Source organism: Strix aluco, chromosome W (genome assembly GCF_031877795.1).
Source record: "Strix aluco isolate bStrAlu1 chromosome W, bStrAlu1.hap1, whole genome shotgun sequence".
Taxonomy (NCBI): Eukaryota; Metazoa; Chordata; class Aves; order Strigiformes; family Strigidae; genus Strix; species Strix aluco.
In genome coordinates, this window is record NC_133970.1 from 39,007,127 (window position 1) to 39,032,461 (window position 25,335).

The following is a 25,335-nucleotide window of genomic DNA, read 5'->3' on the forward strand; positions in this document are numbered from 1 at the left end:
CAACAGGCCCAAGCCAGAGTTGACCTATAGATGTATCCTGTATATTTTATAACTGATAACCATTGTGCTAGTAGGTATTGTACTAAGTTATAACAACCCACTTATGCTGGTGTAAAAAATGCTAAAGCATTGAAATACTGCAGCCTGAACAACAGGCCCCAAGCTGAAGCTGCTAACTTAGTATGTAATCATTAACAAAGTAGGTAAGCTCGCTAGTGAAAGATACAGCTTAGAATATAGTCAGTAGTGAGGACGAAATGCTGAGAGAATGTATCCAACTTCCCTTGTTTAGCCTTGTTCAAGGCTGAGAACCCACATATTTGGCCTTGTTAGAAACTCCCTTGGTCTCCCCCGCCGAGCCCTGGCCAGGCTTTGGGTGGAATCCAACAGGAGAATGAAACCAGATATTTTCCGCTCAAAACAAAGGTGCCAGTTATTCTGGCTTGCCGATCTCTGGTATATAAGGCTGGACTCGCTTGCAGCAACTTTGGATGCCTCACCTATGGGTGGACGCACCGTGTAGGATTTCCCACTTGCCGGGACAGGCTCTCCAAATCCTCGCCGTAACCGGGGCTCCCCAGCGACTGCGGATCTGGATGATGGTAATATATGCAAGTGGTGATGTATTTCTCTTAATCACTATTCTCTCTCTCATGTAAAAAAACCCTGAAACAAAATCCTGGCACAGACTCAGAACAAGTCTGGAGTGTAACTCTCCACTGAAAGACAGGGATGTTTTACAGGGAAATGGGCAGGGAACATGTTAACAGCCTTAAAAGCTAGGGATTTAGTCAGTCATTCACTGGAGAAACAAGCGTGTGGTTGTGAAACAGATGTCAGACAGGAGCACAAGGAGCCCATTTGACTGGCTTGGACTAGATATTCATACCAAAGCTAGGTGAGATGAATTGCAACCTGCATGATCTGCCCAAGTTCACACAGTAAATGCATGTCGTGTTGGAGAAACCTGAAGGTCCTTGCCAGTGCCTGACCAAGAAGGCCATTGTCTCCTTCCCCTTCCCACTGAAATCAGTGGGATCTTAAACTGCTCTAATAACTGAGCTAGTGAACAGTAAATGGAGACTGTCTGGGGATTTATCTCAAAATCGTGCTACAGCTCCAAAACAAATCGCTGCAGCCACTGTCAAACAAAATTTGGAAATCTTGTATTCTTTTCTTACAGGAATATAGTGAAGGGCCATGTTGCTACTAGAGACAGGACCAGAACAAAACACCAAACCAGTGCTCTATAATGTGGGATTGTCAGTGCTCCCATTTCAACACCATAATCTATCTGCTCCATCCAATAGTACCATGATGCAAAGAAATGTATATGTTTCCTCTCTTTAGCAACTGGCTTCCTAAGCCTGTTGCTTAACAACTGAAATAATATCTAAGCATTAATCCTGTGGTGTTGAGACAAAAATTATTTTTATTATTTTATTTTTATATTTATCTTTTTATATTTATTATTTTGTTATTTTGTTGCTATAAAGATAAATTACGTTTATGACAGAATCACAGAATCACAGAATCATCTAGGTTGGAAAGGACCTTGAAGATCATCTAGTCCAACCTTTAACCTAGCACTGACAGTTCCCAACTACACCATATCCCTAAGTGCTATGTCAACCCGCCTCTTAAACACCTCCAGGGATGGGGACTCCACCACCTCCCTGGGCAGCCCATTCCAATGCCTAACAACCCGTTCTGTAAAGAAATACTTCCTAATATCCAGTCTAAACCTTCCCTGGTGCAACTTGAGGCCATTCCCTCTTGTCTTATCACTCATTATTTGGTTAAAGAGGCTCATCCCCAGCTCTCTGCAACCTCCTTTCAGGTAGTTGTAGAGGGCGATGAGGTCTCCCCTCAGCCTCCTCTTCTCTAGACTAAACAACCCCAGTTCCCTCAGCCACTCCTCATCAGACATGTGCTCCAGACCCTTCACCAGCTTCGTTGCCCTTCTCTGGACACGCTCGAGTAATTCAATGTCCTTTTTGTAGTGAGGGGCCCAAAACTGAACACAGTCATCGAGGTGCGGCCTCACCAGTGCAGAGTACAGGGGCAAGATCACTTCCCTGTCCCTGCTGGCCACGCTATTTCTGATACAGGCCAGGATGCCATTGGCCTTCTTGGCCACCTGGGCACACTGCAGGCTCATGTTCAGCCGGTTTACTTACTTACTTATCAAGGTTGCAACAGAGAAGAGGTCATGCAATCATGAACTGTTAGTCTCTAATTAAACCAATCATATATGGACACATACTCTTAATAAAGTTATAAAAAGGCTTGTTAGAACAATAAAGAAGCCATTTTGAACAATTTGGTGTTTGTCATGTCCGTCTCAACAGCGACAAATGGTGACCCTGACGTGATCCCAACACTGAGGAAATAAATAATTGAGGCGGGAAGAGTCGTGGAGACGGACCCCAGTCAAGCGTAGCGGCAGGGAGAGCTGCATAGTCTGGACAACCTTTTGAAATATGACACCGTGCAGGTGAGTGGCTGGGAACAAAACGGTGGGTGCTAGCCTCTCTAAGGAGGAGGGTATGGTTATGACAATGTGGAAGTTGCTGCTTCAGCGCAGGGGTGTCAAAGCAGATGACGTAGTGTGCCGAAAAATATTGCTGCGGAGCAAAAAGCAAGGATATGAAGCTAGCACTGCCACTGCATTTAATGTGAGCAAATGGGAAGAAATGGGACAGAAATTGCTTGAGTGTGCCTCTCAGGGTAATAAGACTGCGAGCAACCTCCTTACAACCTGGAGGTTGTTAAAAGAGACTTTAAAGGACTTTAAGGCGGAGAAAGAAAGCTCAGGGGAAACCCCTTATAATCCAGGGGCGTCCACGGTCCGGTTCCCGGCAGTGAGAGGTCAAGATATGGACCTAGCAGGGGGAGCCCATCCTAAACGTAGACCACGGTTGAGGGCGAGGGGATTGTATGAGGACTCTGATGAGGAAGCACAAGATGAGTTGTTTCCTCCACGAAGACCAAATGATCAGAAAGCCCCTCAGGCAGCCCCCCCTTTGCCTCCCGTCGTAGAGCCCTCTGCTCCACCCCTCCCTCAGAATGCACCACCTCCCTCTGATGAAGAAAATGAAAAAAAACCCCTGTGGTGTCTACCAACCCCTTTTTGTATTCCATACCACTGAAGAGACTGGAGACGTCAGTCACATTGGGAAGGACTGCATTTTTCTGTTATTAAAGAACTACAGAAAAGCATTAATGAGGATGGACTTAAAAACTTACAACAGGTATACTGGAGGCAATCACTCATGGCTGTACTCAGCATTTGCGCCCCCCCCACCTGCAAGCACGGAGTTGGCGGCAGTGGCCCTGAGCCTCCCCGAGCCCCACTCCGCTGCAGAGTGACTGCCTGCGGCCAGTCTAGCACCACGCCTCCGGCGTGTGTCCATCCGTCCCGCCTCCCCTGAACACCAAAAGCGGAAGTTTTTACAGAAGGTCCTGGCACTGTGATGCAGCATCCCTTGTTCATTCTAAAGAGACACTTTAAATCTTTCTGATGGTCAGTACACTAAAATCCCTGATTTTAAAACAAAGAAGGGGGAATTCTTTGGATACACCACATTGTGAGAGACGAGAAACCAGGCCTGCGAGAAACTAAGAAAAACAGCCTGAGAAAGCAAAACTTGAGGCTGATCGAAGAAATGCCTCAAACACTCGCAAGACAAAACTATGAGTCACAGGGTGCATTCTGTGGAGGTCGAAGCTGATAAGGCTGCCCGAATAACACAAGATGGGGCTGGAGGAGGAAGCCCTGTGAAGACAGGACGGCTCTGCTCTGGTGCACCTGGACAAATTTCAAGGGCCATCTGTCCAGTGAATGACCTTTGCTTCATTATCCACGAAATGCATATTAAAGTTAACACCCCTCGATATGCTAACGAGGGCTAACATGATCATGCTAATTACATCATCCCATGAAACACCTTACCCCTCCCCCTACATGGGATACGTAGGTATGTGGGTCGACCTAGGTGACGGACCCAAGGAAAGTGTGTATAAATCAAAGAGGGGGGGAAGAAAGGGGGGGCCCTGGAGAGTGCACTGAAGCGAAGAAGACAGATGCAAGCGAAAAAGACGGCTGCCTCCTGTGCCTCCTGGAACCCTCGCCGGCGGGATCAGCGCAGAAACCCAGACCGGTGATCTGTATTTCCCCATTCCCTCTATCTCCCTCTTTTCCCTTTCCCATTAAGAAATGCAAGGCATATTGTATTGCTTGCCACAACTTGCTATATACTTAGCCAATTATCGTGTGTTCAATTAGTACATTGGGGGTAGTTAATAAATGTTTAGACTTGGAGACTTGTTGTCCGCTCCATTGGGGATTTGCGAATCTGAGTCACTTGTCTCCCTCGTCTGAGCGGGACATGACACACATAATCAACTGGCAATGGCTTTATATACTCTTAATGGTGTTTTGATGTTTGTAGTATTTGTCATTATATGTTGTGTGAGTAATAAGTGTAAGGAGCTCCTTTGTATGATTGTTTTGCGTGTGTGAGACCCAGCCCAGCTGCAGCTGTGAAATGTGGAGTTCTCTATAATTTAGTTGATATCAATCAGGTGTGGATCTGTGGTAAATGGCAAATGGCAAACGGCTTATGGTATAGGATTTATGCTTTTCGCTTTGATTTATGACTTTTATGATTTAGCAATTGTTCTAATTTCCTTAAACAGAAATCATTTTGCCTTGATTAGTAAAATCTGTATTGTGTATTCAACTTTCTTTGGTTAGCAATATTAAGAATTAAGAACTCAAGTGTTTAACCTTATTAGAAACTCCCTTGGTTTTCCCCCCTTGAGTGGTGGCCAGGCTCTGGGTGGAACCCAACAGGAGGATGAAATCAGATGTTTCTGCTCAAAGAAAATTGCCAGTTATTTTGGCCTGTTGATTTAGAGGCTGGACCTGCTTGCAGCGATGTTGGATGCCTCACCTACGGATGGACGCATCGCGTAGGATTTCCACCTTGCAAGGAAAGGTACTCTAAATCCTCGCTGCAACCAGGGTTCCCCAGCAACTGCGGATCTGAATATTAGTACCCCATAAAGTAAGTGTGCTATTCTGTATCTTCCTTGTTTTGTAATACTTAGTCATATGCTTTAATTATTAGCAGTGGAACCAGACAAGGGCCAAAAGAACCATTTCTGCCATTTGTGGAGAAATTACAAGCAGCCATAGAGAAACAGGTCTATGATGCCAATTTAAGATTGACATTAACAACACAGTTAGCTAGGGATAATGCTAATGAAGATTCTAGAAAGATAATTGAGGCATTGCCAGGGGATCCAACCCTGGAAGCCATGGTTACTGCTTGTGCTAAGTTTGGGTCAGTGGAACATAAGATGGCAGCCTTAGCCAGTGCTATGGCAGCTGTCCGAGTAAAAGAACAAAAATGTTATCACTGCGGTCATACAGGACATTTAAAAGCCATTTGTCCTGATAAGAAAGGGATAAAAGCACCTAGTCCGGTAGTAATACCTTGTCACCGATGCAGAAAAGTGGGACATTTCGTGAAACAGTATAAACCTAAATACCATACTAATGGACAACTATTGTCAGGAAATGGGAAGTCGAGCGCGAAGGGATGCACGCTGACACAAGTATTCCCTTCAATGCCTCAGCAATTTCCATCAAGCCTATCCTTTGCGAACGACTCGCAGGACAAACCAGTGGGGCATCAGGAATGGATGTATCCACTGCCAAGCAAGTAACTATATCATCGCATTCTGTGCAAAAGGTGCCCCTTGCGGCGCATGGACCAATTGGCAGAGGTCTGAGTGCATTGTTAATAGGACGTTCACATGGTACCTTACAAGGTATCAATGTACATGTTGGTGTTACTGATGCTGATTATACTGGACAGATAAGTGCTATGGCTTCTACTCTAACGCCACCCTTGACAATTCCAAACGGTACTCGTATTGCTCAGCTTGTCCCTTTTAAGAGTTGTGTTCCCAGGTCACATCCAACAGAGTGTGGAGATGGTGGATTTGGATCTACTGGCGTCCCTCAAGTCATGTGGACACAAAACATCTCAGACAAACGGCCTCAAATGACTTGCATCCTTGCAATGGATGCCGCCACCCCCTCACAGGTGAAGGTATCTGGGCTATTAGACACGGGGGCTGATTTTACCATAGTCTCCCAACTCCATTGGCCTCAGAGTTGGCCCATTGTTATGATGGACACCGGGGTATTGGGGCTGGGAGGCATGACCCAAAGCTTAATGGCGGCTAAACCTGTAACAATTTGAAATCCTGAAGGAGAGGTTGCCACAGTATGACCATATGTTACTGCTGCTCCTCTGAATTTATGGGGAAGTGTGACAACTGAGGCACGGACTCCCAATGAAATCCAGAAAGAAAGAGAGAGTTTATTGTTACAACGGTACATACTTATGCGCTCGGATGCTGTCGGTAAAGCTCTTACTTCACAGTTAATAAATCAGCAATTAGACAGCTATCTACCTTTTCTCCTATCAGCATAAGACCACTCTCACACGCGCTGTGCAGACCAATCACCCTCTCGTTCACGCGCTGTTCTCGCAGCAGTAATTTCTCACAGTTCAGTATTTTTCCACAGTTTAGTGTTGCAGCTGTCCGTTGTTTTTCCCTGCCACCTTGGCATAGCTCAGCAGCCTCTTATCTTTCTTCCAAGGCCTGTTTTCCATCAAAGCCTAGCTATTTCTCAGAGGCTGTGCAAGGCTGACAGGCCAATGCCTCCCACAGGGAAGAGATGTCCTGGGAGCATGGGGTGTGAGGACTACAGTGTATTTTTAACAGGGGCCACTGTGCTTGAGGGCATACAACAACCTACCCTGACTTTAACATGGATGACTGATACACCTATTTAGGTAAATCAGTGGCCCCTCAACCCAGAAAAGTTAGGTGCCCTCCAGGACTTCGTAAAAGAACAACTACAGGCTGGTCATATTGAATCCTATCACAGTCCCTGGAATACACCTGTGTTTGTAATAAAAAAGAAATCAGGAAAATGGCGATTGCTACATGATTTACGACAAATCAGTGCCGTTATGGCTAGTATGGGCGCACTGCAACCAGGAATACCGTCACCTACTATGATCCCAGCAAGGTGAAATATCTTAATTGTGGATCTGAAAGACTGGGTTTTTTTGGTTTTTTTTACCATTCCATTAGCAGAACAAGATAAAAACAAATTTGCTTTTTCAGTTCCTGTCATCAACCACACAGAGCCCATGAAACGCTATCAGTGGAAAGTGTTATCTCAAGGCATGAAAAATTCTCCCACAATTTGTCAATGATTTGTAGCTCAGGCACTCTCAGGCCTGTGAGAACAATACCTTGATTCTTATTGTTATCACTCTATGGATGATATTCTTCTTGCAGTATCTGACCCAACCCAGTTGGATGACATGGAATGATCAGCATTATGTCATCTTAAACAATATGGGTTGGTTGTGGCTCCAGAAAAGGTTCAACGTAAAAGTCCTTGGTTATACCTAGGTGCAAAAATATTGGATCAGACTGTAGCTCCACAGCCAGTAACGCTGAATAGGGAAGTAAAAAATCTCAATGACATCCAAAAGCTATTGGGAACAATTAATTGGGTTAGGCCCTATTTAGGATTGACATCTTCTCAATTGAGCCCCCTAATGGAATTAATGAAAGGGGATTCTGATATTTGTGCACCGAGACGGTTAACCAAGGAAGCACATCAGGTACTCGATGAGGTAGAAAAAGCAATACAGAACAACTATGTTTATTGCCTGGAACCAACAGAATTTGCGCAAGTTTTTGTTTTAACAGATCACACGATTCCGTATGCATTACTTTGTCAATGGAATGAAACCTGGGCGGATCCTTCACATGTGCTGGAATGGACGCTTTTACCCTATTGATTCAAAAAGACAGCACCTGGTATTTTTGCATTAGTGGCTCACTTGATAATTAAAACACGGACCCGTTGCCTTGAACTTGTGGGACGGGATCCAGCAACCATTGTTATTCCAATTCAAGCTGAATTTTTTGAGTGGTGCCTAGCAAATAACATGGTACTACAATCCGCTTTGGCAGATTTTCTAGGATAAATAAAATATCACCTCCCCAGCTACCCAATGTTGAAACTGGTGCGCAAAATTTCGATTGGGAACAAACGGCTACATTCCAGGAAGCCAGTGGAGGGGTTAACTGTGTTTACAGATGGATCAGGAAAAACAGGAAAGGCAGCTGTAACACGGTTTATGAATAGTGAGTGGCACAATATTGTCACAGAACAGCAAGGGTCGCCGCAGATTGTAGAACTTAGAGCGGTAACCGAGGCCTTCCACAGATTTACAGAACCTTTTAATTTGGTTACAGATTCTGCTTATGTTGCAGGATTGGTTCAGCAGTTAGAAACAGCAATCATCAAACAGGTGGATAATGAAAAATTGTTTAATTTGTTATGGTTCTTGTGAGAATTGATCCAAAAACGTGAGAATCCCTATTATGTGTTGCACATTTGTAGTCACAGTACCCTACCAGGATTTTTAGCAGAAGGCAATGCACGGGCTGACAGGCTTGTGTCTATAGCCGTGGTGCCAAATACTCTGCAACAAGCCCAATCATCACATCAATTTTTTCATCGAGGTGCCAGAGCATTACAAAGACAGTTTCATCTTACAGCTACAGAGGCAAGAGCCATTGTAGCATCATGTCCTGATTGTCGGGGACAGCAAGTGCTGTATTCTTATGGGGTGAACCCCAGAGGGTTACAAGCATTGCAAATCTGGCAAACAGACATTACACACATTGCAGAATTTGGAAGGTTGAAGTATGTACATGTTTCCATTGATACTTTTTCACATGCAATGTTTGCTTCCGCACATACAGGGGAAAAAGCCAGAGATGCCATTCGACACTGGCAAAAGGCATTTTCTGTTTTGGGTGTCCCTGAAACAGTAAAAAACAACAACGGCCCTGCATATGTCTCCAGACCGGTTCGGGAATTTCTATATAGATGGGGGATTCAACATATTACTGGCATCCCACATTCCCCTACGGGACAGGCCATTGTTGAACGTGCCCATGGTACCCTAAAACGCCTGCTTCAAAAACAAAAAGCAGGAATGGAAGGGGAGCCCCCAGAGGCCCGGTTGGCAAAGGCCATTTATGTATTAAACTTTTTAACCATGCCCGAGCAAGGGTTGGTCCCTCCCATTGGGAGACATTTTGCCTCTTTTTCTTCAACTCAGGAGGTACGGGGAACTGCCTTGGTGCGTGTTAAGGATTTACAGATGGGGCAATGGTCTCAGCCTTATAACCTAGTCACCTGGTGTGGTGGTGCAATCCTTAACCTCCCCCTGCCATCTTTGTTGGGCTGCTTGGTGCTATGTACGATTCCACCCACATCCCTGAGCTATACACCAGTCTGTGGAGATAAGGACTGATAACATTAACAAGCCTGGCTCCTGCCCCCTGCCGATTGCTCTGAAACAGCTATAACGGCCCATCATCTCCTAAAGGCCTGGCACACCTGTGCCTGGGATGTGGTCAAATGGGAACAATAACAGAGTTGCACATTCATGAAGTTTTTGTGCAACTGCTGGAAGGCACCAGATGGTATCTGACAAAAGTCAGTTATCTTGGACCTTATAAACTGCGACCACCAGGGAGACCCTTTGAGCTCTCCTGGATCACAGCGGGCCTGTGACCAGCACCTCCCCTGAGCTGGAACGCCTCTCAGGTACCAAACCCTTAAGGTGTCATCTGCTCAAGACGGAAGGCCAGGGCGAAGTCCCCTGCTTGAGTCTCAATTATCGCCCGTTGAGGAATGCCAAGGCATTGTGAGTATTTGCTCTAAACTCGAGAGGGAAATTTTCTTTGAGCTAGCTTCTCTTTCACCCGTCCTTTCGCTGTTTACTGGTGTGTGTGTGTGTGTGTGTGTGGGTACGGACCCTTGTTTCTGTGTGTGTATGTCCGTTCTGTGTTTATTCTACTGAATCCAAACACCTTTGTTTCTGTGTGTTTGTCCATTTTGTGTATGTGCACGTATATATAAAGGTACCGTTAAGTAAGTTAGTGTGAATCTTGTCATTTTAGAATCTGTGAATAAGTCGCTTTTCTTTCTTTCAGTATTTCTGAATTATTTTGTAATAATAAATTGCTGTTAGTTATTAATAAACCTAGATTTCTTGCTGGCGCGGAAGTCCCGGACACAACTTAGACAATCAATGTGATCAGGCTGATGCCACTTTATTAAAGGCTACACAGCAATTTATACTCTATCACAAAGCTTCACGCACTGCTATCTTATTGCTAATAGGCTAAAGCTACTTGTTCACGCGCCCTTCTGCCCTCTATGATTGGTCCCAGTGTGGTGTCCACGCGCTGCTCTCCCCCCAGGTAGACCCCCTGTTTTCGACATTCCAACATCTTTATCTCTTGGCCAGGAATGTAGTTTCTCAGGCCGTCTCGGCCTTGTTTATGACCTTGAACACAGCTGCAGCTTGCTGTTACAGTGAGGCCCCTTGGTCTGGATCGCTCACAACATGTCCGTTGTTCTCCAGCGATGCCACAAATCCCCCTTTTTGTTTTTGAGCGATCCAGACCCCCCTGTGTTCCCGTGCTAAAAACATTGCACCGACAGTCCTCTGCAGGGCCCTTTGCAGAAGGCCTATAAGGCAAGGCAACGTTAAGAGCACAGTCATTACAATCAAAAGGACTACTCCGACAGTTTTGATTAACATTTTCAACCCACCAGATAATCCCCAACCTTTAAACATCCTTGTCAGCCAGTCCAAGCCATCATCTTCTGTTAAGCTCTTGACTCCATCCTTCAATTGCTGAATGCTTTTAAAAATAGATTCTGAATGATCGGATAGATTCATACAACACATTCCTCCAAATTCAGCACAACCATGTCCATGTGCTAGAAACAAAAAATCAATCGCAGCTCTATTTTGTAACGTAGCATGTCTGACACTATCAGCATCAATTAAAAGGCCACTTAAAGCTAAAGAAGTAGCATTAGTTTGTTTGCTAAGCCAAAACTGCAGTGGGTTCGGCCATGTATCCACAGGTATTTCTACCAAGCATGTAGAGAACGGATTTTCAGGGCTTGCGGTGGTATTTGGCTGTGAGACCACCCATCCTTCACCCTGAGGCAGGTTCCAATACAGGCCGAACACACCGAGCAGGAACCCAGCGAGAGCCGGCATCTATGAAGACACAAACATAACCCTTGCTCCAAGTTAATATCTCATTCGGTTTCTGTTTCATCTTTCTTAACTTCCTTTTTCCAGGGTGGCACCCATCGACTCGGAACCCATCTAGTGCCGGTATCGGTAATAATGCAGGCATAGCCTCGACCCATCAGTTTTAGTTCCACAGGTCCTTTCCACTCTCCTATAGCAACATCTTTGTACTGAGCAAAAGCACCATCTCCACACCAGCTTATATCGGATTTCAGATCCAGAGCAAAAGCACCATCTCCACACCGGCTTATAACAGATTTCAGACCCATACTATGTATTACTACTGGTGGTTCCTCCCTATCACCTGTGAGCCATAAGTAATTTAACACATACACCGTTTTTGCAAGTGGTTCTGCAGCAGCCAAGACCTCTCCCCCTTTTTGTTTTTGCAAAAGCGCTTTTAAAGTTTTGATGTGCTCTCTCCACTATGGCTTGCCCCGTGGGGGAATGTGGTATAGCTGTGATGTGACGTGTACCCCAGAGTTGACAAAAAAGAGCAAATTTTTGAGAGGTAGAGGCTGGTCCATTATCAGTTTCACGGGTCAATTGAACTAATTCCCCATATTCCCTGGCGCATTCCGCCCTACCGCGATGGTAACTTCTCACAGCTTAGTACTTTTTCACAGTTCAGTGTTGCAGCTGTCTGCTGGTTTTGCCTGCCACGTTGGCACAACTCAGCAGTTTCTTATCTATCTTCCGAGGCCTGTTCTTCATCAAAGCCTAGCTATTGCTCAGAGCTGTGCAAGGCTGACAGGCCAATGCCTCCCACATCTCCCCTTTCTTTGTTTTGCAGCTGCACCTACAACACTTATTTCGAGACTTTATGAATTAAGGGTTAGGCAAACTTCAGAAAATTCAGCATACTTAAAATAGTTTCACAGAATGCTAGAAACAATACAGCAGTTACAGTTATTAGGTAAAAAAGAGTAGGCTAATTTCAGTACCCATAACTAAGGGATATGACTAAATACTACAAATATAAACAGTAAGGAAAATACGGAATAGCACACTTACTTTATGGGGTACTAACATTCAGATCCGCAATTGCTGGGGAACCCTGGATGCAGCAAGAATTTAGAGTGCCCTTCCTCACAAACCGGAAATCCTACGCGATGCGTCCATCCGTAGGTGAGGCATCCAACATCGCTGCAAGCAGGTCCAGCCTCTAAATCAACAGGCCAAAATAACTGGCAATTTTCTTTGAGCAGAAGCATCTGATTTCATCCTCCTGTTGGGTTCCACCCAGAGCCTGGCCACCACTTAAGGGGGAAAACCAAGGGAGTTTCTAATAAGGTTAAACACTTGAGTTCTTAATTCTTAATATTGCTAACCAAAGAAAGTTGAATACACACATTCTTATAGCATTTCATCCTTATTAATAACTACATTTTGTCTAAGCTACATCTTTCACTAGTGACTAGTAAGCCTATATATTTCATCAAGGAGTTGCAATTACTGTTAGCATTTTCTCTTAAAAGAGTTGGCAACTGCAGTGTGATTAAGGACCGAGATAGTGTATTTTGTCCTATTGCAGTAGCAAGCATTACCCATCCATTCTGCTTAAATGATCAGTTGAAGAGATGGCGAACCGTTGGCACAGGGGCATCCACAGCACCCACAGCTGGCTCCTGAGTGTCTACCAAAAGCTGCCTCTCACATCTCAGGTATGGTCGCACACACCTTGCCGGTAATCACCGGGGACTGTGACCTGTGAAAACACAAGCATAACCTCTTCCCCAGGTTATTAAAGGATATGGTCCTTCCCAGTTACCACTTCCCAGGTTTTTTTGCTAACACTTGAGCCTTGCCCTGGACTTCTTGTTGATCTGGTATCTGCGACGAGAAGTGATACAATACTGATGGCACCTATTTTAACGATCCAAATGCAGCAAAGTGAGTGAAGTCAGATTGCCATAATCGGTTAAAGCTACTTGTTCACGCGCCCTTCTGCCCTCTATGATTGGTCCCGGTGTGGTGTCCACGCGCTGCTCTCCCACTAGGTAGGCATCCTGTTTTCAACAGTCCAACTTCTTTATCTTTTGCCCAGGAATGTAGTTTCTAAATCTATCTCGGCCTTACTTATGTCCTTGAACACAGCTGCAGCTTGTTGTTACAGTGAGGCCTCTTGGTCTGGATTGTTCATAACATGTTCGTTGTTCTCCAGCGATTCCACAATTTCTTACTAAATCATTACCGTGTCAAAACTTTCATCCGCGACACCTGGGGCAGGGGTTATGCTTGTGTCTCCACAGAACATGGGCTGCGTGGTACCCTGCCCGTTGTATTTGGCTTGTTATGGCTTGTTGACTGATGTTGATAGTGTTAGGCATGCTACATTACAAAATAGAGCCGCAATAGATTTTTTGTTATTAGCCCAAGGACATGGTTGTGAAGACTTTGAGGGAATTTGTTGTATGAATTTGTCAGATCACTCGGAATCAATACATAAAAGTATCCAGCTTCGGAAAAAGGAGTGAAGAACTTACAGGCAAATGATGGATGGGATTGGTTGAATAACTTGTTTAAAGGATGGGGACTATCAGGGTGGTTGTTATCTTTGATGGAAACTGAGTAGTTGGTTTTGTTCATCATTGTAGTTGTGTTATTAATGTTGCCATGTCGTGTGTCTCTGTTGCAAAGGGCCCTGCAGCAGACAGCACAGGCAATTTTTGTAGCACAAATACAAAAAGGGGGAATTATGGGAGACCTCGGCTGGTCCTAGGGATCAGAATGTAAGTTTAATATTGACCTTGAGCAGATAACCATGTACCTTTAAGAGACTTGAAAGTCCTGAGAAGAGCTGAGTAAACAAGAATAAAGAACTACCAGACTGGAACTGCCTGACCACAAGGAAAGGAAGGTTATCGAGGTTGCAACAGAGAAGAGGTCATCCAATCATGAACTGTTAGACTCTAATTAAACCAATCATATATGGACACATGCTCTTAATAAAGTTATAAAAAGGCTTGTTAGAACAATAAAGTAGCCATTTTGCAGAATTCGGTGTTTGTCATGTCCGTCTCAACAGCGACATTCATGCACCTGTTGACTCCAAAGGCAGAGCAAACAAAAATAACCCTTATGAAATCTAGTATTTACATAAGAAGCATGGTTCTCATGTTCTTTCATACTGATAATGACTGAAAGTGGATTCTTTTTTTTTTTTTTCATTTAAAGAAGGGCCATACTCACAGGTATTTTAAATACCATTATGAGAGTAGTATTGATGACACCTCAATAATTCCCTAAAATAAACAGAAAGCTTTTAGTGATTTAGTGAGTGGACTGTTCTGTGGTAGAGAACGACTGTTATCCCAAAGTCACAGTTAGTTACATATGTCTAAATCATCAGTTCTGGTTTGAGTCCTTAAGGAGATTCTATGTTACACTGTAAAAACAGAGGGTGGTAAATAAGAACAACCACAGCAAAATATTAATAGTGGTGAGAGTTGAGGAGGGACTGTTAAAATCACACAACAGGAGCTATATTTTTTAGCCTAAGCCAAGACTCCATTTTTGTTTGTTAGATTTCTCCCTGGAAAAACTACCAAGAGACTAGCAGAGCCACATATGTGGATATTTGCTGCCTTTACCTGCTGGGTCAACACCATGTTGGTACAACACCAGTGGGGTCTTCCTGGAAGGAAACCACCTCTGTTAAATTCAACCAAAACCAAAGACTATCATCTAGTAATTTAATCTGCAATCAACCTCATAATTTGATTTCATTATGTATTGTATTAATGCTGTGATTTGATCATTGAGTCTATTGATTTAGTGATTTAATTTTAATTGTGTCCTCAATTTGATCATCGTGTTTTTCGCTCTGTAATTGTCCTAGTAAAAATGTTGTATATTAGCTCACTAATAGGTGCTCTTAAGTGGACATTTGCTTGCTCATCTGTGCTGGGTTTGTGCGAGTGGTGGGGGTTTTAGGTAGCGGGGGAGGGAGCTACAGCAGTGGCCTCCTGTGAGAAGCTTCTCAAAGGTTCCCCTGGCTCCAAGTCAGACCTGCCTCTGCACTAAGGCTGAGCCAATTAGTGATGGTGGCTGCGCCTCTGTGATAATGTATTTAAGAAGGGGAACTGGGAGGAGGAATTGAAGTTGGGAGGAGGAGTTGCAAGGAGAACATCTGTGTGAATACCGAGGTCAGTGGAAAAAAGAAGGAGAAAGGGGGGAGAGGTGCGCTCGTGCAGAGCCCCCCTGTAGCCCATAGTGAGACAGCAGGGGCCGTCCCCTCCCCCCCCCTTCCCCTCCCCTCCCCCCCCCCCCCCGTAGAGGTCTATGGTGGAGCAGATGCAGACCTGCAGCCTGTGGAGGACCCCACACTGGAGCAGGTGACTGCGCCCAAAGAAGGCTGGGACTCTGTGGGAAGAAGCCACCCCTTCCGTGGTAGTTCGGCGCTGGGAGGTTTGCAACATGCGGGGGTGACCCTCGCTGGAGCAGCATGGGAAATGCTGCAGCCCATGGGAGGGACTCATATCAGAGGAAGTCTGTCTCCTGTGAGAGGGGAATCACGCTGGAGCAGGAGAGGAATGCAACTAGTTCCCCCCACCCTGAGAAGGGGAGAAGCAAAAGGACTGACCACACTGCCCATTCCCTGCTCCCTGCGCTGCTGGAAGGAGGAGGAGGTAGAGATATCAGGAGCAAAGCTGAGACAGGGAAGAAGGAAGGGGTGGGAGAAAGGGGTTTTTAAGATGTGGTAGTGCTTCTCACGGTCCTATTCTGTCTGTTAAGTGGTGTTGTTGTTAGTGTCTGAATTAAATTTATGTTCTTTTTTCTTCCCCTAATGAGTCTGTCTTTTGCCTGTGACCATAATGGGTGAATCATCCCTCTCTGTCCTTATCTTGATCTCTGAGCCTTTTGCTTTATTTCTCCTTCCCAGCACTGGGGAGGAAGGGGAGTGGCTGCGGGGTGCTCAGTTACCCTCTGAGCTCAAACCATGACATCATCCTTTTAAATAAATCCATTAAAAGTATACAGAACTGTTTTATTCTGTCTGCCTGCAATGTGGGCAACCTCAAGTGAGAAATTTGCTAGCTATTAAGTTATTGCATCGAAAAGTAAAAACAAGGTCGTTTCACCTTATTATGTAAGACACTATAAAGCCTTCAGTTTCTTGCTGGAGAGAGAATTCCAGAGCAGAGGTGAAAAAGATAGGATGAAATGAACAGAAATGCTGAAGTTCTGGATTTTCTTTTTCTTCTCTTTTCCATTAGGTTATCACTCAGGTAATACAGTACCACCAAGGGCCCATCTGGTGGCACTGTTAGCTGAAGTCTTTATTTCAGACAGAAGGACAAATATTACACAAGAAAAAGAGAAGGAAAAGGACAGTTCTCCCTAATGGAGCTATTCATGTTGCAGTGGTCAAGTGACATAGTCAAGCCTTATTTTAGGTGCCTGTACCATCACATTCTCTTCAACCTCATTTTCAGGATTCCCACATGTGGGAGTATCTGATTTTTTTATTCTTTTTGTTTGTTTGTTTGTTTGTTTTTTTGTTACAGCAAGTACCAGAGAATAGAAAATTATCCCTTGTTAAATAAATGCCCAAATGTGTGATCATCTACAGATATATGTGTGCATGTGTCTACTTTTTTTCCTGTAGTATCAGAAATTTGGTAATGCTGAGCCTGATAAACTTATTAACAATCCTAAACTGTCAGTCTTGGTCCAGCTGGGATCGGGGCGACGCGCAGAAGAATGACAAACTCACACCAGTTTGTTGAAGGGGGAGCATTGCCAAGAGAAAATGCCACTGCACTATGTGCAAGCTCCCAATTTATTACCACCTGTTTACATAGGTTCATTTTTACTTTTACATCCTACTGACCTTCAGGTTTTGCCTGTTTATTGCTTACATGCTCACCACACTCTGCAGGTGGTGTTTTTTACTGCTGTTTTTCACACAACACGGTGTTACATAATGCTGCCTCAGTTTCCCACAATCATTCTTCTAACCTCAAGGTCAGTTTACATTTTGATAACCACCAGTTCTTAATTCCCACACTAAACAGAAATTCAGAAATTTTAAATACAGATGTGCTGAACACATAGATGTATAGAGGAGATATTTTATTTATTATTTCTTATTTTATACCTTAAAAAGCATTCAATATGCTCCTACTTGGAACTGCTTGTAAAGACACCCTTGCTCTTTCACACTTTATGCATTAATGAAGAGTTAATACATCCCCTTTTCTTGGACTAAATATACCCCTTTAAAGTCATTGAGATTACTGAATTTTTAGTGGCATGACTTGAGGTCACTGATGGAGAGGTTCAGGTGCCTAAACCTAGATGTCCAGGTCCATTTTAGATGCCATAGGATATCCAAGACACCTCTGCTGTGCTGCAGATAAGATACAGGAAATCTGGGGCACCTACATCCTGTTGGAAAGTGTACGGGCACCAAGTGAGAAACCTCATGGGGTTCTCTCTCCTCGAGTGTTACAAGACCTTTGTAAACTCAGGATGCCTCAGTCTTGTAGGGAATGAATGCAAAGGCTTCTCACATGGCACTGGGGTAGGAGCTCCTTCCACCTTCCCCTCCTGGGTGTCTTCTCCTGTCACTTGTTTGGTGCTGTCTTTAGCATTCTTAGGATCTAGTTTGCCTCACTAAAATGGCAGCAAATATTTCGGGTGAGAGAAGAGTGGGTAGTTTTCTGCTATTTTATTTAATTAAATTGGTACAGCACAGGTCCAGAATCAGCTCAAGGGAGGGTGGGACCTCATGGCTGTAAGAGGAAGAAGGATGGAGACCTCCTCTTTTGGCAGCAGAAGTCCATTATGGCATTTTCCTGCATTTGAATCAGCACCTCTTGTGTCTCCCCTTGGAGGGCTTTGGTACTCTCTCCACCAGGCCAGCTGGCTGTTTTCAGGCCCCAACCTAGCAGCTCTCCCCCAGATTTGATGTGGGAGGATATTTGGCATCTCCTTCAGCATGGCGTATACCCCCTGTGGAGCTACGCACCTAACTTGGTGGTTCTGGGTGAGTGGTGCAGATTTTGAAGATGGGATTTAGCTGCTATTATGAGAAAAGTATCCCACACATAAAAATGCAAGTAGGTACCTTGGGACATTTCTGAAAGAAACAGCAAACTGGGCACCTAACTCCAGAACACTTGTAAATCTTGCTATAGTCTCCAACTTCTTGTTCATAAAGAGATGTGATAGCTCAGCCCAGGACTACCTACTTACCCCTCTTAGGTAAATGAGGAAATTACTTACCCCCTAAAATACTCCTAGTTAAGTTAGTAGGGATAGATTTAATTTGTGGTTGCTGTGCAAATTTCATTAAGTTTGAGTCCCCTTCTTAATCAAGCCATTAACTCTTAAAGAAGCAGCAGAGAAGAGTACAATGTAACATCAATAAAAATAATTAGGGTTGGAAATGGGTCTTTGTTGCTGTCTGGGAATTTACAGAGGAAATCTGAGTTTTGACATACACTCTTATTGTCATGCTGCACTGATATTCAGACTGATGGTTGCTCAATGAATATCTCTCTCTTTTTTCCGGTATAATGTGAGACAAATCTACACAAGATGAGAATATCTACATGTTCAAAATGCAGACTTTCAACCTAATACAGTAAGAAAGGAAGTTTGTAATTGAAAATTAATTCATACTAGAAAGTGTAGTCAATAGACAATTGCTGAGATGCAGCTTGTGTTTATTGCTTGAGGAATTTTACACAAGATTTATAACAACTAAAAGCAATTACCTTTACATGTAAAGAACAGTCTAAAAAGATTAAACTTAATTACTGTAGAAGCCTTCAAACATTCTTTATCTCATGTAAATAATCACCAAACAGACAGTAATTGAAAAAAAATTAGATGTGAAAGTCAGCATGTTATCCACGTCAAAAAAGATTACAGAAAAATCCCCATATTGTCCATGATTCTTGTTCTATTAGTTTTACAGAAGTGTGGCACTACTGTTTTACTCCAGATGTAAGAGGTGAAAATTGGATTGTGAAATTGAAGTCAAGTAGGCACAAATTTTTTAAAAGTATTCAGGTGTGCTGCTGCCTCTTCCATCCTCTATGCCCACTCTTTAGACCCCACTGTTAATCTCAGAAACATGGGAGCTGCGTTCTTCATGTGGAGACTTCTGAAGGAGCTTCCCTGAGTATATTAATTCCCATTTATGGGAATGGAAAAAATTATTTCAGTGTTGACCCAAACCAGAATCAATGGCCTGCTCAGAGCTCTGCCTGGTAAGAAATTCCTAATGGCATCAAAATGGGATTCTCATACAAGGGGCCACTCTTTAGCCCCTTTTGCCTGACCCAGCAGGCATGTTCATGTTCATTGAAAATACTTCCTTGGGACAATTTATAGTGGGGACAAGATGCCTGATATAGGGAAGACTATGTGCTACCTTGGAAAGTGAGATACTGAATGCATGGCATGAATACATTTTAAAAACGTCAAAGATAAAGGATCTGTAAAGACACAATAGCAAAGCAGCCAGATGCAACTGGGAGTCCCAACACCAAATACAGAAGATGGTTCAGAGTATGAAGACCACCTTAGCATAGAAGGAGACCAAGGGCATTGCCCAAATTGGAATAGTATTGAAGAATGGAAAGGTGAATCCTCTTTCTCCAGACTCCTGGGTTGTTGTCCACACCCCCAGAACCAAACCCCTGCTGGATTCAGGTCTGGAAAGAGGTTTTCCCCAGGATTTGTTTCTGAGAATCACTGTTTTGGGTTCAGATTTTAGGGGGAGTATGAGTTCTTTCAGTTTTTTGGGTTTTTTTTCATTATGGTATGGCTCACATACTGAACAGATCTCGGTTCAGTAACCAATAGGCCTTGGGCATTAGTACTATTTTTGTTTTTCTTTTTTTTCTCTGTGATAGACAATAGTTTAGACTCTCAAGGACTGAAATTCCTAGCTCTGAGGCGTGGGATCAGGATAACATATGGAAGACACATGCAATGGTCTGTAGAACATGAAAAGTCAGATAGGATAAAGTAATAGTTCTGGGTTTTTTCCCTTTAAAAATCTGTGAAATTCAACCTGTGTACTTTTGGTGAGTTAATATTTTTATAATATTTTCCTCTTTGTCCCAAAATCAGAATGGGACATCAAAAATGAAGGGTGTGAAAATTGTTTTTCTCTTTCTCATTGTAATGACCATATTTAACTTTTAGATATGAATTCAGTTTTCTTTTTTTCTTTTTTTTAAAGAAGACCAATATGTGAATAAGTGTTTAATACCTCATGCTTAAAATAATGAAGATCTACAGTCTGAAACCCTGTGAATATGTTGTGGTGATTACAGGGGAGTTGTGTCTCCATGCACAGGTGCAGGGAAGAGAAACAATGAGAATTGCAGTACATTTTCACCCTGGAGTGAAAGGAATTTGCAAATTGGTTATAGAGAGAGAACTGTGTGTGAGTGGAAATTTTCCTCTGATCTGTCTGCAAATTACTTCTGAGATTAAAAGAGTAATTAGGAAAAAAAAAAAATCAATCCACAAGAAGATTTATTGGTTAGTGAGTCTAGAGCTCAGGGTATGTGCTGCTTTTATTGGAGCTGCAGCAATCTTTTGGTTTATTTTAGATGCTGGGAAGGCATCTTTAGCAACTTCACTGAAACAGAAGGTAGTGCTGAAGTGACCCAGGAGAGGGAAAAATGTGCTCAGGGAACATACAAGTTCCTGTGATTGCCTTCACAGCAGCATGTCACTGGGCTCAGTGGGATGAATTTTCCTTTGTGGGACCCAGACAACATCCCCAGGGCTTCCTCGCTGAATGAGGGAGGTGTCCTCTCTGTCCCTTCCATGCTTGGGCTTCCTGAGTAAGGGTAGTAGTAGCAGTATTTAGCATCAGACAGACAGACAAACACCCTCCTGTAGCAGCCCCTTCCTGAGCTTCAAATCTGAAAGCAAAATGTAGTCATGTGCAATTACATGATATAGGATAACAGGGGAAGATTTTTCTGTTTATCTAATCTGGTATAATCAGGGACTGCTACTGCTGGAGGGCCAGCAGTAGGGCCAGACCCCTTGTGAAAGGGTAGAGCTGTCCTATTGTGGTCCATCTTCTTTTTCATATGCAAGGGGGGAATCAGGACTCGATGGCAGAACAGATTTGATCCTTTGTGAGCAGCTTTGGCACAAAAACCAAAACGTATGCACAGACCTCCTGGGTGACTTCTCAGCACTTGATTACATTTTAATTACTTCTGTAATGTGAAAGTGAGTTTACTCTCCTGAGAAGAAAGAACTGTTTCTATTAATCTAACAGGTTATAGCAGAGGATCAGCAATTAGCTGGGTGCTTTTTATTATGCTATAATTATTAATAACAAGGGGAGTCCAGAAGGCCCATTTTCCATAGCAAATCCCATTTGATTGAGCAGTCAGATGGTTCATTTTGGTCTAGGCTTGACAGATGGATCAAATGTGGTGTGAGTTGTGTTGAACTGAGCGGAGCCTGGGCAGGTATCTCTAGCTGATATATCCCATGTAATGTGGTAGCACCAACAGCACCAGTTCTGAGTACTACACAAATAGGTTCAAAGAAAGTTCCTGGCAAAATACAACGCACAACCTGATCAAGGAGTTACCTTCCTTCATTTGTGTTGTTATCATTAGCAGCACAGATGGACTCTCCAGCAGTTAAAGATACCTTTACTGCCATTAAATTGAAGTCAGACAGAGAGCATTTGGAGAGTGCATCATAAATGCTGGTCCTGTTATTCTCTAGTCATCTGCAAATGGCCAGTCCTGGAGTTAAGAGTCTGATATGTACTCCTGTACATATTACAACACCATGTTTCAAGCTACCTATGACTCGCCCAAAGTTTATTCAAACTCATGTTTTCCAGACCAGATGTCTACAGCCATGTCTCAGAACAAACTCAGGGAGAACTATTTTTTAAATATTTCTTTTTTACACAGACAGAATTCATTCTTACCACTGTTTTACTGAAAACCCATAGACACTCAGAATTTCTCCAAGAGAGACTGAAGTGCCGGTGGGCAAGTAACTGTGGTATCAGAATTTCTACATGTTTGGCCTGAAAAATAACACACGTGCAAAAGAGATTTTGGGAACCACATTTCTGAAACCCCTTATCTGGTTAGAGCATGCCCCATAACTGGATCTCCCTTTGGTGCTGTCCTTCAGAGGGATGGTGCCTGCTCCTTCCCAGGATGGCTGAGGCTGAGAAGTCATTTTTCCTGCCATGACAGTTGCTTGGTGTGAAAATTTAGTTTGAAGGAAAGAAAAATCATATATGACATATCATAGATAACATAAACATACAGAAAAGACTGTGAACTAAACCCTCAATTCTAGCTTATCTTAATTTTTCAGATCTTGATACTGCAGCTTGATTATTCTCCTAAGAGTGGTTTTGGTGATTGTTTCTAGACCTAGTAAAATCCCAGCAAAACGGATATTTTAACAACTATAATTTTATTAAGGAGTCCTGCTTCTATTTGATAGCTCCTGCTCGGAAAAGAGCTTTACAAAATTAGTGTCCCTCTGAGCAATTAAGTACCAGGGTCCCCTAATCTCTGAAGTCATACACAAAATAAATAGATTAGTAGATGTTGCTTCTCTTGGATCATAACAATTATTTATTGCTTTTAATAAGTCTGAGTTTGCTTGGATCTCTCAGAATATCCTTTTGTACTATTGTCAACAGGAGTAATTCTAACAGTCAGTGGAGCGGATAAGGTGAATTATGATCAATGTATTTTTTATTTTCTTGCATGATGAAGGAAAAAGAGAACCTAGAAAAACTCTGGGGAACTTCGAAACCTGTGGTTTTGTAGTTCTTTCATAAAAAACTGTTGTTTCAAATTTTCAAGTTTATAAAGCTTCTCTCACTTTTCCACTATAAAGCAGTTTTAAAGTGATGTTGAGGTTTGAACTCAGCCAGCAGCCAGACGCCACGTGGCCAGCCGTTCACTTTCCCCCTCCCCGGTGAAATAGGGAAAGGACAAAAAGAAGAGAATGCGTAGGTTGAATAAAAAGAAAGAATTTACTAAATATAACAAGAGAACAACAGTGAGTCCAAAAAGAAAAGGGTAAAATGCAGCAGTGGCTTACCGAGCGCGGTGACCACCCCCACAGCAACACATGACCGGACCAGAACCCAAAAAACGGCACGCCAGAGCCAGCCTACGCCCACCTGTCACCAAAACAGGATAAAAGAACTTATCAACACCAATTTGATGTAGATAAGCAGACACTCCTTTATTAACGGCCAGGTGTGCAGGGGAGTCGTCTCACCAACAACGCACACCTAACTCGTGTAGCATGTTGATTATATTGGATACAGTAATACATATTAATCAAGTTCTCATACATAAACATGCTAATTCCTGTAACTCATTTTCATATTCCCACCTCTTTCCAGTCATGCACAACTGAGTCCTGAAATGAGTCGGGGGGCTGCTTTTGCGACCACCACAGACTACTGACTCAAAAGAAAGACCCCCCAATGTCCTTGACTCAAGGACTTTGGCTCACATTGCAATTTTAACATGCTTCGAGGCCCTTTCACAATACAGCTTTTAAAACACCTGGTCTACAAGGCAATAAATCATGCTTACCAAACAGTCTAACAATGGTACCTCATCCAGCAGCGTAACTGGTTGTATGGTTACTTTAAACTAAGCACAACATCTCTATGACTACTTAAAACATTACACCACTATCTTCTACAAAACCCAATATTTTTGTGAGATTCCATTTAATTGAATAGTCCTAATCATTCCTTATCAAAATCTCCAAAAATCATCAACTCAAATTAATAACAAATCACTGACAATCAGTAACATTTCCCCCCACTGAAAGTTTTGAAAATCATTTCAATACTTTCATATCAGAGTCTATTATGTTTCTGTCTCACTGTACGCTGGTGGGAGTCTTGGGATTTCTCTTATGATCATGCGATTTAACGTAATTTTGCTGGTAATTTTTTTTCTTCCAGCAGGAATAAATCAACATTATCATCAAGAAAACAGCCAGCAAGATAAATAATGTGCCAATTAATAACCTTATCTATGAACTTAAATTCTAACCTAATTCACTAAAAATTTTGTCTATCCAATGTTTTGACATATCTTCTCGGACTTCTTAGTATCTTTTTAAATTTTTTCCTAGTAATTCTAGATCATGTTCTACGTCTTGTGTCACATTTGGGATATGTATGCAGCAGTGATCTATTTTTAAGGTATCCACAAACTCCATGCTCTTTAAGCAGGAGTATGTCTAGTGTCATTCTGTTTTGCAAACTCATCCTTGAAGTTGCCTGCAATTGAAAATTTAATTCTTTGAATCTTTTCCTTGTGACATTAGCCAGTTCTTCTACCTGTCCAGTTAGTTGATATAACGGTTCTCTGTTTCCATATGATACTATGGGATTCAAAAGGGATTCTAGAGCCTAACCAATTTTTATTCCTGTTGGGGGTTCATTCCATGTGTCATCCATCTCTGATCTCCTAACCTACTTTAATTTTTTTTTTTTTTTTAAGGACCTCTTAAAGGGAGATTCCTTCCAAATTGGGTACAATGTTGGCATACCTAAAGTAATCTGTTTTACCTTCCTATCTAAGGGCAGATGTGTTGTCCAGGTTCCATTACTCATTGCCCAAACCAAATGTCCTGGACTCTGAATTGCAGATCTTCTACAGCTAAATATTGTTCCTCTTTTGGGAATATATGTTTTGGTTAATTTAAGACTGTTTTTAAGACTTTGGCACAGACATCTATATTTTAAGGCAGCAGCCAAAGCAGGAATTCTCTGAATTATTAGGTCTACATTGCTGGAGTTATATAATTCTTTATATTTTTACCAAGTGTCCTGGTTTCAACCAGGATGGAGTTAATTTTCATTGGAGTATTTCATATCATGTGATGTCATGCCCAGGGATTTAGGTGGGCGGGCTCTCTCCCTCTCTCTCTCACGCACGCCATCTGCTCGTCGGGCCATGTTGTTGCTGTGGGGGGGCGGTCGCTGCGCTCGGTAAGCCACTGCTGCATTTTATGTGTTTCTTTTTGGACCCACTATTGTTACTGTTGTTGTCTTGTTATATTTAGTAAATTCTTTCTTTTTATT